Raw genomic sequence first — 16,225 nt, 5'->3', positions numbered from 1 at the left:
TCATCCCAGGAAGATGCGGATTCACGTACCTAACCTCTAATGAGGGAGAAAAGGTACCAATTTCAATTAAATCTCACTTGTACACACAAGCAGAAAAAACATTCAGTCACACAGAAAGAACTGTGAACGCAGTGCAAATCGCATTAGCAAATGAACGAGAACTAGCACACGGCAAACGGATTAATATACTTACAGCGGAATCCGCCTTCGAGGCGCTATTCAGCCCAGTAAACCTGCCTATAGTGTCACTGGATCCGAAATGGATACAGTGCATAGATTCTCTAGGAGCAGAAGACGTGAAATACTATTTCGCCCCGCAATTTGAAGAACTGAATGATTTAGAATATGAAGAAGAATATCCTCTGCCAATCGAAATCCTGCCTCTCCCACAATACGCCTGTATAATCTATACAGATAGCTTTGTACAGCATTTTAATGTAGAGAGTAAATCCTACAATACAGCATGTGCGATCATTAAAGGTCGTTGGCTGTGCGGTAAATTCAGACCGAAAGTAACAAAAACTGAATCAGTAAAGTACTGTTCGGTTCAAAGAACTGAAATCAGATCTTTAAAGATGGCGCTCGAAAATGCAGAACGCGAATTCCCCACACTCATAGTGTGCGATTCTCATTTTTGCGTCAATTCTTACAATAACAAACTGCAGAGTTGGATCAAAAACGACTACAAAGATGACACAGGTGCCACAATAAAGCATAAATTGCTCTGGAACGAGGTAGCTCTTTTACACAAAGAACTACAAAAGACTCACGTGATTCACGCACAAAGTCTTCGACGTGATGGCGTTCACGTTGCAGGGAATTCATTGGCTAATAAAGCCACCGCGGAAGCAACTAACCCGGCTTCCGTAGCCACAAAAAAGCGTACAGATAAGTACATAGACGGGGAAACCATGCTGGCAGTAAAAACGACCGTAAAAGGCGACTGTGCAGCACTACCCATAAACTATCCACTCAATTATGCATACATAATCGATGCAAACTCCGTTCCTTTTGCTCGAATCCCTGGAGTGGGGGACAGAGTAATTCCAAACAGGAGCAGGAGGGGCTTCCTATTACTGGAAGCACACATGGGGTTGGGTCTGAAACACCAAACAATCAAAGCCTCTCTGAAAGAATTACAATCAGAGTACTGGTGGCCAGGAATGAGTATAGATATTCAATGTTTTGCTCAAAATTGTGAAGACTGCAACAGAGATCGCAGTAATGAACAGGCCAGTGTAGTTTCAGGATCCCTTCTAGACAGCATAAGGCGGTCTATCTGCGCAATCAAAGAAGAGAAGTGCGTCCCAGTGTACACAGTTAAGACGAAAAGCACTTAAATAATGAGGCCTCCAGCGCTCGGCTGACGCTAGAACGGTTATAAAAGATTTGCGAGTCCATATCGGCATATGCGCAATTACCACGTTCCATTCTGACCAGGGTCCTGCTTTCAGCTCTCGAGCTTATAAGGAGGCCATGGCTAGCATGGGAATTGGGTTGCGGTATTCTTGTCCTTCGCACAAGTGTGGTAGAAAGAAAAAGCCGGGATATAAAGCAATCTATAACAGCGAAGGTATTAGGTTCAGGCGCTGGGTGGGTCAAACATTTAATAAGTGTCCAGACTAGTCTTAACAACATGCCAAGAAATTCTCTAAAAGGTTTCAGCCCATACGAACTATTGTTCGGAATTAGAATGAACGTTCAGGACCTCGATAGTCAGATGTCAGTGGTACAAGCAGAAACAAAGCAGTTTGAAGTAAAAGACCGTTTGGCTGTTTTACAGGAACTGAATGAAACAAGAAAATCATTAAGCAACATAAAGTTAAAGCAACAGCCAAGTACCACTGACGAGGCACCACCCGCAACAGCCCCAGCAAGGCCTGTCTGGATTCCAAAGATTGGGGATCTAGTCAGAGAAAAGATCGCGGTTAAGAAGGAATTTGGGCCTTCTTACAGAAAAGCAGTACCTGTCTTAGCAGTCACCGGAACAAGATCAGTTGTGCTACCGCCCCTTGCTGGTAAAAAGGAGAACAGAGTCGTGTCTATTGATCTGGTAAAACCACAAGCATGTGGCCTATAATCAACAGTAGGCCCAGTGGACTCCCAAGAAACAACAGAATACCCAAACTTGCAACAATCCAAGAGGTTCAAACTGAAAGACTAATCACATTCGATCAGCCTGCAGTGCACAATGAAGGACTATGCAATAATGCCATGGAACTCGTGCCTCTTGAAACACAGATTGAAACAGTTCGTCAAGAAACAACACCAGTCTACAATGATGTGGCATCAGAAAGTGCTACCGAGAGACAGATTGAAAGAACAATCCCATCAATTGACAGAACTGCCTCTGGTTATTTCATCAACTTTGACAACTTCTCTGAAGATCAAAATGAGCCCGAAGTGATGCCAGAAACAAAAAAGTCTTTTAAAGAAAAAGCAACGGAACTCTTTCATCAACTGAAGGAAATCTACCTAATTTCCCCTTGGCTAGAGTTCTGGTTCGGTCTAGGTGTATTTTTCCTCCTGCTTTGGCTCATCATGGTACTTTGCTTGGGAAAATTAATTGAAGGAAAATATATTACAATGGACACAGCAAGTCAGAACATCAACCTAGTCCTGAAACCACACAGATCATCCCACGTGAAGAAAAGAGAACTGTCAACAGTAAATGTCACAGCAATTCCAATACCTGGTGGGGTAGTATGGGAGAAAACAGACTATGAGATCTATGGTCCGGTCGAAATCCTGAAGTATCCTCATCAACTAAAGGTTTCCTTAAGTGACTTTGTGACTCCTAGTACATTCTCTGATGATTGGGACTTTAACAGTATTAACGACATGATGTCTGATTTAGTAATGTCCGCTAGATTCACAGATCATGATTATTTACAAGGTTCATCTAGTTATGAGCAGTTATTCTGTTACACCCACTATGGGGATCATTACTTGCATAAATCTGCACAGCCTAGAAATGTTTTTATGTATAATCAATGGGAACATTGTTCTACACCACCTAAAAGCAGTTCTAAAGCATTTTTTGAGAAATTCAAATACTTCTCAGGGTTTAACAACAGTGATGCAGAAACGTTTTATTATAAACTGTTAGATAAAACAGGTATGAAAACAATGCTGACAAATTCTAAATTGATATATTCAGAAGCATTTTATGACAAAATGATGACATTTGGTTTTGATTATTGGAAAAATAATATTGAAACGAAAACAATTTGGGGTACAAAAGATTGGCAGGTGCAAGGCATTGAAGCACTGTTTAGAACCTGCATGATACCTGAACAAATGTTATTTTTAAATGACACTGTACACCAAACATCTTGTCTTGGCCTAGCCAAGAACAAAGACCTTAAAACACCGTCTATACCAAAACCAATACCTGAAAACGCAACAGCTGATATTGAGTTAGACGTGTCACAAATTTTACATTTCAACAGAACACATCCTGATTGGAAAAAATGGTTAATCTGGCCTACAGACACAAATAGCTGTCAAGATAGGTTCCTGAATAAAACACAGGGGTTAAAAATGACCAGATTAGACCCTAGATACTCCCAGAGACAACATCCAGGGATTATAACAACATACAGTGTAGGGAAACTCTGCCTAGAATGGCTAACCTCGTCCACACTGGCTGAAATTAAGCAACACTTGTCTTTACTAAAAGATGGTGCTGATTTGCGCGATTTCATTCTTGGACCACGCAAACAGCGTCAAAAGCGTTTCATAGCGACCAGTATCTATGCTGCTTACAACGAGGCTTGGAAAGTAAAGCAAATTGAAACTGCTGAAAAAATACGAGAAATTGATCGTATTAATTTGGAGAAATCACTTTCTGTGGTAGACAATGGGTTAATGACTCTGTCTTCCAGAATATGTTCTTTGGACAATATTGTATCCTCTGCCTTTGATGTGATAGACAGAGATTTGCTAATGTTACAACATGGCCAGTCTCAATTACGCTCTATTATAGAACTAGGCTGGACGCTGCAAAATCTTCGTTCAGGCTATGTGCCTTGGCGTTTAATCAACACAACGTCATTATTTTCCATTTTTAACCTTACTGATAAACAGATCAGTTTGGCACAGAAAGGAGCAGACTATACAATCTTGAGCATCGAGAAACTCGAGAGATTACCATTGACAATGTCAGAGAGTCCTGTCATTGAATGGATAATACACGGAATTATCACAATTCCGATAACAACTTTCCGATTTCATAAATGCCTTGAGTACATACCTGCTGGCCAGTATGAACAATTGGGTAAGGGATATGTAAAATCCGAATGGAAATTACCATACACTCATTCTTGCTATAGTGACAGCGACAAAAATGTATTTCTTAGTGGTGACAACTGTAAACACTCACTAAGCGGTATACTTTTGTGTCAGGGTATTAATTTACACGGAGCATGTGATGGAAATTCAAACAACCTCTCAGGCCACCAGCTAGTCACACCTGCAACTCAGATAGAGCCCTTCTTTATGCAACTCGCAAACGGGAGTTACATTCTTAGAACGGATCACAGGTGCTGTGGCCTCGCGCCAGGGAAAAGTTATCTAGTACAAGTAACGTCCATGGTCAAATGTTGCATGCAAGCATTGTTCCCGAGCGGGCCTCCAGACATAGTGACTCCTCTCTGGCCTCGTCTGAATCTCTCTTCTATACAAATTGATACATTAAGCAAAATGAAATCTGTGCTTTTACAGACAACAGTGCCTATAACGTCATCTAAAGAGACGTATGATCTTCTAGTCGCAAGGACGGCTACTGAAGTCCATGACCTTTTATCAACAAATTGCCCCGTGCATTTCGTAGAAATGTTCAGCCAACTCCTTAACATGTCTAGTGCAACAAGCATCCCAGGCATATTTAAGACAGTCTTTACGGGACTGCTAACACCCTTCCAGGCAGTTTTGGGAATCTTTCCTAATTTTGTGCACTCCATCTTTGGTGGTATACCACTATTTTTGGGACTCATCGCAGGGATTCTATTTTTGACCATCCTGCTACGTTATGGCAAGCCTCGGCTCAGACATAGCTCCCATGGGAATGGAAGAGACAATCCTAGCAATGCGCTACAGGGACAGGATAACTAACGTCCTCGGATTGGCCAGGCTGAGAGATCTAAACATGACCTGGTTCCTTTCATTCAGACCAATATGGCAAAATTGCATTTTACCTGTGCTACGGTGTATGCTTTGCGGCGATGAATGCGTGTTGGACATCTGTCTTTCACTTCCATCAGCAGTACCAATGGACGTCGATACTTTGCTCAGTCCGATAACGGCTCACGCATTGTGTTGTCCCCAGCGGCTACCAATCCTGATGACGGCATTCGTGGAGACTCCTGTACTACAGCCAAGTGGTAACAGTGGAGCGAGTGACAAAAGCAACATCATCCAGGTACAACGTTCTGTGAGCATTGTTGGTCCTGCCTTCGATGACAGCAATCATTCTCACACCTGCCAAGTTACAGCGCTATCTAATTTGGTTGAACTATCACCTGATTTTGTAGACCAATTCTTTGCGAGCCTGTCTGATACGATGTTCTCACCCATAGAGAAACAATAACTTTTGAGAAGCTTTCCGACACACAGCGTTCCCATGAACTCTGAATTCGGCCTTCAGTTTTGATCAACAAAAACTGCCAAGTGCTTTGGAAATCTATTTTTCTTTGAATTGGACAATTTTTTAAAATATTGACCCTCTCTTTTTGGCACGAATAATTCTTTGCTTAACGTAAAAACTATTCTTAGAGAACAGAAGCTTCACACTTCTATTTCTAAACACATCTAGAGACATAACAACATAACACCAGCCTCTAGCACACATGTTATTACAATGCATTTTTATGTGATGATTTATCTCGCATTTCTTCTGTCAGAGATACTTCATGTGTAATTCCTTTTGCATAATCGTTCATTAATTTCAAATGCAATAATTCTTTGAATGATTACTATGCTTTAAAAAACGTACAGTATCTACATTCCATGTATTGCAAGTACGCCTATTTCAAATGCATTTATGTATTTTGGGGTGGGCAATGTTACACATACATCTAATTGCTTAGTTTTAATAATTTTGATGGACATGTATACGTGGAATGGGTGTTGCGTGCTTATCTAGGTTCCTGATCGATACTGTGACCTTATGCCCCTATTCGGCTATAAATCCATTTATTCCCTATATTGGCATAACCGTTCAAGTGCGATTTTCTGAAAAGTCATCTCTGGCCTCACACGAACAGAGCCACATTCCAGCATGACTCTCTGCTACTTCCTTTGCGACCAATTAGTGCAATGACAGAGCAGCAGTCACTATCTGATATTCCTAGATAACACTCCGAGTTCTTCAACAAGATCAAAAAACTCAGCAAACCTGGAAATCCCCGCTTGCTATGTTTTGATTAGTAATGGAACTCTAATGAGCAACTGATAACTGTCACTTCCTAGTGACATCTTTAATTGACGTCTTATGTCCAGCAAACTTGCGTCAAACCCGGCACCTGTCAGGTATAAATATTACCAACGTTGCCTTAAGCAATGCGAAGCTGTGAGCTGTTAGCTGTGAGCGAACCTGTTGCTGATGCCAGCTGCCTGCATGACCCTGTGTTGGTAAAAACTAGCACTCTGTCGCTGCAGCCTGCTATCCTGTGGTGGTGAAGCTGCTGATTACCATTATCGCCGCTACAGCGCGACCTATGGTGCAGTACGCTTGAGGAGCCGTGCAGCCGTCCTCTGCGAAGACATCCAGCCCAGCTGCCCGCGGACGCTGTCACCCCTCCTTCCTCGACGCGCTGAGAGAAGCCGCTGCATTTCTCGTGCAGAGAAATCCAGTCCCGGCGCTTCCAGTTTACCCTCACGGGTGACTGGGATATCGAGAGAGACCCCTGAAGGAGATACCAATCCTCCATCATTCTATTCAGAGGTATGGTGTTGACTAAACCCTTAGACGAGAATTCTTGAAACAAACCTTGGCAAAACCAACTTAACTTAAGCTACTTACTTGCTCCCCTTCTCACGTGTTAGGCTTAGGTCAGGCACACTGGGGTAGGCTTAGTTAGAAGCACCAGTTGAGTATGTTAGCCTAATGTATATATGACTGTATATATGTTTTATTACTTTTAAACCATTGTATGGCTAAGAAACCATATCAATGCTTTTACAGTTCTATTTCGCAATACTTATCTTACTGTACGTACTTTTTATAATAACAGTTATTGCAATTGTGGCAATACATTTCTCTTGTACGAGAAGAAAGACTGTTCAATAAATGTTAACCTTTATTGATACACGCCCGTCTCTCTATTCTCTACATACTGTGAAAGTAAACTGCACTAGACTGACTGAGTGAAATCTATGTCTATTGTTTCACACGACCCTAGAGATCGACTCTTGATCTGAGGAGCAAAGTTGTCATGTTGCACGGTTGTTGGAAAGCTGAATCCCTTCTTGTCTGTGCCAAGGAAGCTGATCACTTCCTATGCAGAGAAGAAAGTTTCCAGTGACCTCTGAGCTAGTTGGTAACACAACCCAATTAAGTTTAGCATAGTCAGTGGAGGCCTGGAATATAAGCAGTTCCACGTCGATACTACTGTTTATGTTATTCCAATGCGCAGGGCCTAGTGGGAAACTAGGAACTACACTACACTAGGAAGCTAAGACATGGATTCACAGATCCAACATGCGCATGGGCTGCCCTTGGTTCTAACACAGGCTAATCAAGGCTGGTCCAATTTTGCATGGCCAATTCTATTTTTTTTGTCAATTTTCTGTTTTGCCAGGCAATATATCTGAAGGCTCGCCCAGCAGCACCTGTTAAGGTTGACTCAATGTCCATATTTGTGCAATCTCATTTATGCAAGCAAACAATGGACAAATGAAGGGAGATGCGCCAATTGATGGATCCTTTCAAGAACTTCTGTTCACAAGTTTTTTCTCAAGAACCAGCCCGCCTTAAAGTAATGAAGGAAGGCCGAACAAATTTTTTCTTTGATGAATATGATGCTAAACAAGCTTTTTCGGAGTGGCAGTCTGCGGCCAAGACGGGACCAAATACATAATGGCATATGCTTTTCTCTCCTTTTTTCCTTTTTTTTTTTAGAGAGTCTGGGGAACAGAGGTCTCTCAATCTAGATCAATAGAGAAGAACGATTTGTGATTGGCTGTAGAATATGCTTTATAAATTCATTTGTATAGAGTTTTGAATTACAACCATGGGTAGAAGCAGATATGTATTAAGGTAGCCATGGTGGGGTTGGGTGGTGGCCGGGGTCTTGCGGGGGTAGGCAGGGAGTGCATCCTCCCCTGATGCTGCCAGGGTGGGACAGCAGATAAGGGGGCTATCCCTTTCCATAGACAAGGGGGAGGGTTGGTTGGGTGGGGGTGAGATCTTGAACTGGGTGTTCTGAGCTTGTCTTACAATATGACAGGTGGGGAGGGGAGGAGGAAGGGGTTTAATTAGTCACAGTTTGGTGAAGGCAACACTGATCGAGCACAAGGGAAAGAGAAATGCAATCAGGGGAACAAGTGGAGTGTTTTTTTTAATATGGTTAAATGCTGTACATAAAATGTATGTGCTGGAATGTATCAGACCTCAACAATTCTGGGAAATGTCGGCTAGTAGCGGAGCAACTTTGAATATTTAAACCCAATATATATTAGGACTTTACAAAACCCATCTGGCTTATAAAGACAGAGCACACTTAAAACAGATTGGTTATGATGTACTGATTAGCACGTAGCAATCGATTTCCATTCAGGGGGTTGCTATTATGAAATCTAAAAATTGCCTGGCTACTGCACTACGTAAACTGGCTGATTCTAAGGGGAAATCTATGGGCACAAAGTTAAGGTGTGCGCAGTGTATGACCCCAATATCGACTGTCCTGATATGTTTTCTTATTTGTGTACTTAGTTACTGGAATGGGACGGTGTTCTGTTCCTCTTGGGAGATTTAAATTGTATTACGGACAGAAAAATAGATGCCACTAGCACTTTAACCCGGTCCAGGATGGGCAAGAAAAGGGCTGCTATATCCGAGCTTCTTCATATGCATCAACTAGAGGATGTATTGGGAAGCTTAAATCCTACGGTGCGAGGTTATACTTTATATTTCGAACCATCATAAAACATAGAGAGTTAGAGAGGGCACAAATTGAGGTATGTCCTAAGATTAACTCAGACCTTAATCCGGTAATGATGACCTTGTAGCTTCAATGGGGGGTTAAAGAGTCAAGGAGAGATTTCTCTTTTCCCAGATACCTTCTTAATAGCCCAGAGTACGTGGGATTTATGCAAGGAACACTAGGGGAATTCATCAAAAATAATGAGGGAACAACATCACGGCAATGGTCTGGGATTGTATGAAGGCATTTGTTAGAGGGGCTACACTGCAATATATATTTTTAAAATAGATAGGGGCTATCCTAGCTGGAACCAAGACATAAGACATATCTAGATTTAGAGCAAAAGCATGCTAGGGCTATTGCTTTAAAAGACCCTGGGGAACAGCTGATCTATCACCAGGGGGTAGACGCCAGATCTAAACTTAAAAAAAGTTTAAGGGACAAAGTAGCAAATAGCTACCATAAGTTTAAAAATAAACAGTACGAGTATGGGGAAAGGGTTGGGCATGTGCTAGCTAATCAAATTGCTGATATGAGGGTCAGATCTAGTATCAAATGTATTAAAGGGGCAGTCGGGTTAGTATATACCAGATTGGAGGATATAATCGAGCAATTTAAGTCATACTATGCCAACTTGTATGATGATTCAACTTGCTTTAACCATCAAATTGCAACAGGTTATATTGAGGAAAGCACTATGTCTTTCTTGAACGGCTATCTTTCCGAGCTTTTACAATGGGATGTTGATCAGGGGGAAATAGTGGGCACTATTAATATTTCGCCTAACGGTACAGCTGTCGGTGGTGATACAATTCCGCTGGAATTTTATACGTTTTTTAAAATAGGTTCCTACCGGTTTTTCTAGCACTATGTAATGAGATCATGCATGGGGGGGAGTTCCACCCTCCTGGAATATCACTAATATTGTAGTGTTTTAAAAAAAGTGGGAACCAGCAGAGGAGCTGAGCGCATATAAGCCGATATCATTGATAAATGCCGAAGCTAAAACATTTTCAAAAATCCTTGCATCTCATCTTGCCCCGGTTGTCCACGTTTTAGTGTCAGAGCATCAGCATGGCTTTTTCCCGGCAGAGATACAGCAGCCCACATTGATACAGCTATTGCTGTGTTTGATGTATCCGGCCGATTAGAACAGCGTGTTCAGTTGATGATGCTGAGAAGTCTGGGGATCACTATGGCTAACAATGACAATGCTTGGTCTCGGTCTGAGGTTTATCTCGGCAATCCAGAAACTGTATAGCAATCCGACAGTTTTGGTTAAAGTTAATGGTCTCTCCTCATCTTTTTTTTAAGTTCAAGGGGCACGCGACAAGGTTGTCCCCTATCCCCGCTGTTGTTCGCTCTTCATATTGAGCCCTTTGTACAACACTTGCTACGTAATGCAAGGATTCCACCAGTATTTTCTTAATGGCGTAGCGCTCAAACTGACTGCGTCTGCTGATGATATAGCAGTCTGTTCTAATATACCTGTAGACTTTATAGTTGAGATCACTTCAGAAGCCCAGCGCCTTGGGTCATTTTCAGGTTTTAAATTAGACTTACACAAAACCCAAACAGTATTGAAATACCAATCAAATGCCGCCCTGGCGGCTTTCTGGATTACATGAACAGCAACATATTTAGGGGTTTGCATTTGTAGTCAGGTAGATGAGTTTATGGCGCTTGATTATGAACCATTGTTAAAGAGGGTTGTTTCAAAAATGCATAGTTGGCATAGGCTTCCCATTAGTATTGTGGGGAGATGTAACATAGTCAAAATGAATAATTTGGCGAAGTTCTTGTATTTATTTTGCACTATCCCATATAGGGTCCCCCTGGCATTTTTTAAACACCTGGAGCTATTGATGTGCTTGGAGAGCCTTACATTTTATTAAACTACCTTATATTCAAGGTGGTTTTATGCTTCCAGACTTTATATTTTTGGGCTGCATTCTTTGGCCGACTGCAAAGTTTGCTTAATGGTCCTGATAGTGGCAGTATCTGGCTTTCATATCAAATAGCGAATGGCCCGACGCAGGGTTTTTGTTATACAAAACCATGGATCCCAACTATTACAAAAGGGTGCGATTTAAGATTTTGAGAGACATTGTTAAGATATGGCAAGATATCTCTGAAGCATATTCCATTGCATATTTGCATATATACACTAGGTTACGGGAGAATCCTGCATAGCCAGAAGTATTTCATGACTTTGTTGGATGCAGGTGTAAAAGCATGGGTATAGATTAGAACAACTTGGCCAACTGTATGATGGGCAAGCGTTCCGGTTGTTTGCTACTTTGCAGGAAGAGTCTGAGTTGCCACAGACTGTGGGGCATATTATCAAGTTTTATCAAGCAGGAAACTGCCGATAAAATGGCGATAATGGGCTTGATAATACGCCCTTGATAATTCCCATAGAAGCCCATGTTCTGATGTTAACATAGGCTACTATGGGAATTAACAAGGGCGTATTATCAAGCCCATTATCGCCGTTTTATCGGCAGTTTCCTGCCGATAAAACAGCGATAATTTTAACACCGATCCTTGATAATATGCCCCTATGTTCTTTAAGTATCTACAAATAAGCGACTGTTTGCTACGCGGCTTGGGTTTATTACAGATATCACCAAGTCCCTTTGAGATACTCTCTGTACTCTTCCAGACTTGTGGCCGTGGTTTAATCGGCAAAGCCTACAAGAAGCTTTTAGCTACCGCTAGTGATGATGGCATACAAATTGCAGCAAAGTTAAGTTAGGATTTTCAAATCAATATAACTATAAAACAAAGTACAGGAATCCATGGTGACGATAGATACAGCAGTAGCATCAGTCAATTTGAAGCTACAGCAACATAGGTTAATTTTTATGCAGTACCATACTCCTAAACTAATCTCTAAATGGGTTCTGAATCAATCATCTTCTCTTAAAGCATATTGTCCAAAATGTCAAATGTATGCTGCTTATTGAAGCCACATGTTCATTATGTGTCCAGGGCTGAGTGTATTTTAGTCTAAAGTTAATCATGTTCTTTCAATTTTGACTGGACACAGAATTCAAATGGCAGAGAAGGAAATTGTGCTGTGGATAATACAGGGCGATGTTGTCTCTCTGGTGCATATGTATACATTTTAATCATATGCGCTCGTTTGTGTATTGCTCTCATTTGGATCCCAAAAACAGGACCCAGTATCAATGAATCTTTGTTTTTTTATTTCTTTTTCCTCTTGTGTGTTTCCTTGTTCTTCCTTTCTCTTTCTTTTTGAAATGTGTCGATATAATCTTCTGACATGCTTGTTTTCTGTTTATCGATTTGCATTTATGGCTAAATAAAATATTAAAAAAATAAAAAACTACAGGGCACTCTAATGCCTAGATATTGTAGCTAGTTGAAAATAGTTTTTATGTCATGTTTAGCTTCCGTCTTCCTGTACTTTGTGAATGACATGTATAACTGCATTTTGTATTCCACACTGCTTTATTTCTATACAGGGTGGGAGCCTATTTTAAAAGTATTGAATTTTGAATCTTGAATATTGTTCCCTGAGCTCTTCGGGTAGTAAGGAGGGAGAAATGGTAATATTATGACCTCCCTACTATGAGCTGCATCCCTTCATAAAGACTGAAGGCCAGTCAACATCTGCAAAAGATTATGCCAAAAAAGTTATGTGGTATGCCCGCTTCAATCTGTATATTGTTTATTAAAATGTATCACCAGATAGTCTTTTTTTCCAAGATTGTAGGGAATTTTTATCTCTTCGGCTGTACTACCCTGAAGCACTATTTATCGATTAATAACGTAAACGTATTGTATGTATTGAAAATTTTTGTGCAGGTCTGGTATTAACTAGTCCTATAAAAGTCATTTGTATGATCTATAGTCTAAGTCACCTATGTGTTGTTAATACTTACTTCAGTAAGAGTGTTACTTGTGTAAGTATGTGTTTGTCAGCACATGGGCTAAGCCCAGCCAACATGTGACAGGTGACTCTGTCTTTATTTAGCAAACCTCTACTAAAATTCTGTGATGTATGAGGCAATTGACTACCAAACGATGGCTGGTGCTCATTATGTCTCAAATGGATTTCCAGGGCTCAGTTGAGTAACTATTTAACAACAAACATTGTGTCTAAAAGCTTCCAGTTTTGGGACCTATGTAATTAAACTCCAGACCTTCACCCATAAGCGAAAATATTTGCAAAAGAAATGCAGCAAATGCATTTACAAATATTTTGGAAGAGGTATGCAGCGAGTGCATTCACTCTCTCTTCCTGTTAGGAACACTTCTGTTAAAAAGATATGTATGTGTGCCCTGAACAAATCTCCTATGACAATAGAAGCTACTTGTGCCATGTTAGCATGTTAGATTCAATAAACATGAAAAAGGTCAATTGGGGAATAACCTTTTATCAGCCAAGAGCTTAAAAAACCTATGTTGAATGTTGCTCCCCGTTTTAACAAGTAAGAGATAATACACGTATATTATGCCAAATGGTCCGAACATCCATTTTTAAGCATAGCATTGATCTTTTGAGTGTGTAATCCAAATCTACAAAAATTCCATAAAATACGTACGTTGAAGGGCCACATGTTGCATAAATCGAGTCTCTGTTTTAGCTCTACAAGGATTTTTTCACACCCACGGGTAACATGGGGGAACTTACTCAATGCACCAGTGCTGAATGTGAAAAACAGGTTATTGTCGCCTGCAAAATCCCACCGAGTACATAAATGAAAGCTTTTGGGTTACCAATGGGGAGCAGTGGTAATCCAGACAATTGTTCTCAATGATTTACACAATCAAGATCACCAGAAACGGAATATGTATTTCAGTCTATTTATTTTAAATAGGTATTTTAAAATGCCAAGGTCCAGTGCACATAATATTGGTAACATCACAGAAGATAATAAAAAGCAACCAAGCTTTTCAATAACAGTGACAAAGAATCACAATATATAGCCCTTGTGCCATCACTGTGCTATCACTAAGTGCTATGCTAGTCCTATCAGGTGAATAAAAAATAAGCCTGAGATCCGGAGGTGGTGCACATACCTCGACAACAGGGTTTGATGTCTGTTTGGAATAGCTTGTCAGATATTTCAAGCAGAAGGACAAGAGCTACGATATTGTGTCGATGAGAGAACCCAATCCTGGCACCAGTTCATGAAGGCAGAATGCAATGCTTCAAAGATCCTTCGGCAGTCTGATGAAGGCTTCTTCAATTGAGATGGAATATGGTGCCATGCTCATCTGGATCTATAATCTGTGTCTGCAGCCTGGGTGAAGTTTCAGTCCTAAGTGGTTTCTGCGATTTGCGTCCGTGACCTGGATGAAGTTTGTCTCCTAAGTGGTCAAGAGGTAGTCCTTATGTATTGTATCTTATCTACGATGGAATTTGCAATGTCATGTCATAATCATTTACATTAGTGGATGCACAAATAAGGTAAATATGTCCCTATGGACTGCCTTATTTGAGTTATGGTTGCTATTTGACTTTCCGTAAAGCACCTGTCCTAGATTGATGTCTCACTGGGGGCTTTGTTGATGTCGATATCTGAATTTCTTGATACTTTTACAGTTCTTGGAAAGATAAGCACAGATGACATCTGCGTCAAAGGTAAACACTTTGATGATTCTGCATAATTTGATGAAAAATGGCAACCTTCATTGTCAAAGATGGCGTCCTCCATTATCTAGGATGGATCCAGGGCCAAAGGTAAACAAGCAAGACAAGCTTACTAAAATTAAGATTATAGCTAAAATGGAACCTCTCCTGTATGTGTTTTAGAACAATGAACTAAAGAAACAAGCCTAAAGTGATTAAAATAATAGAACTATGGAGGGACACAGTCGTAAGATTTATGACTTCCGGAAATCATTATTAAGCTAAATATTGACTAAATTATCACTGAATGTGTTTTTGATTGATCTTGCTTATCAGACATAGTCATTATACATTTACGGAATAAAAGCACATGCCATAAGCGTGCATTAGATAAAACATCAATTAATCACTTATTTCACGTTTAAGAACACTCTTCAAACTGAAATAAAATCGCCTGAGAATCTACCAGAGATGATCTCACCTACTGCCAGCACATTTCAAGGATGTTCATCTCGCCTATAGCTGATAAATCCGACTCCTGGAGGAAGACCACCTGACTGCTACTGCAAGTTCGCTCTTCACAGGCAACACTTGCACATCTCCGCTAATAAAGATAGCCTTTGCTGTTAACTAGGTATGCAGTGCATCTCTTCTTACTAAGAAAGTGTAGACTCAAAGTTGTTCTGCCTTCCATGCTCTCTTAGTGTAGAACATAGAAATTGCTGAGCACCTTGGGATTGGTGTGAAATGAGGAACATGGCGGCAGGCTGACGTCTGCCGAGGGAGCTCCGGTCCGGAGGTGGTTTCCCCGTGGAAAAGGCAGTGACAGAGGCTTAAAAACGGTGAGAGCAGAGCGGATTATGTACTGATTAAGGTGAGCGGTTTTTTGAAGGCGTTCATCTCTGTTTTTCCCCGCTATACGGAAAAGTAATCAAGTAAGAAGAGGCAGCGGCGGCGTTTACACCAGCCCAGGAGAGCGTCCGGCACTAGGACCCAGGGGGAGCTGAGGGGCGGTGAGAACGAGGACGGAGACGGAGGCGGAGACGGGACCAGGAAGTGAAGGCGGCCGGCCGGCGGTGTGTAATGAGCTTGATCAAGCGTTTTCCAGAATTTGATTCTGGACCAACGGGCGGCGAAGTCGGAGGTCCCCGTATTCACTCTTCAGCACGAAAGGAGAGGAGGTATTTCGGCGGAATAGCACAGGGTTCAAGGGATTGGGCTTATGCATTGAGGCAAGCTAGGCGGCTGTTGGCAAGAGTAAGCCTCGGCTCGCCGTTAATCAACAACTTTGTGTATTGTGCCACCTTAAAGGAGGAGGGTGAGGTGAAGGGGGGTGAAGAGAGGGGGGGGGCGGATACCTAGGCACCAGAGGAGCACTGTTGTGCTGAAACTCAGCAGTGGAGGGGCAGTATGTAAGCTCCAGCGTTTGCTACAGGATAAGGGCATGGACTCTGAAGTTAGCACAATACCAGTG

This window comes from Lissotriton vulgaris, chromosome 1_1 (genome assembly GCF_964263255.1).
Source record: "Lissotriton vulgaris chromosome 1_1, aLisVul1.2, whole genome shotgun sequence".
Taxonomy (NCBI): Eukaryota; Metazoa; Chordata; class Amphibia; order Caudata; family Salamandridae; genus Lissotriton; species Lissotriton vulgaris.
The sequence above is the reverse complement of the archived record's forward strand: the minus strand, read 5'-3'. Positions refer to the sequence as shown.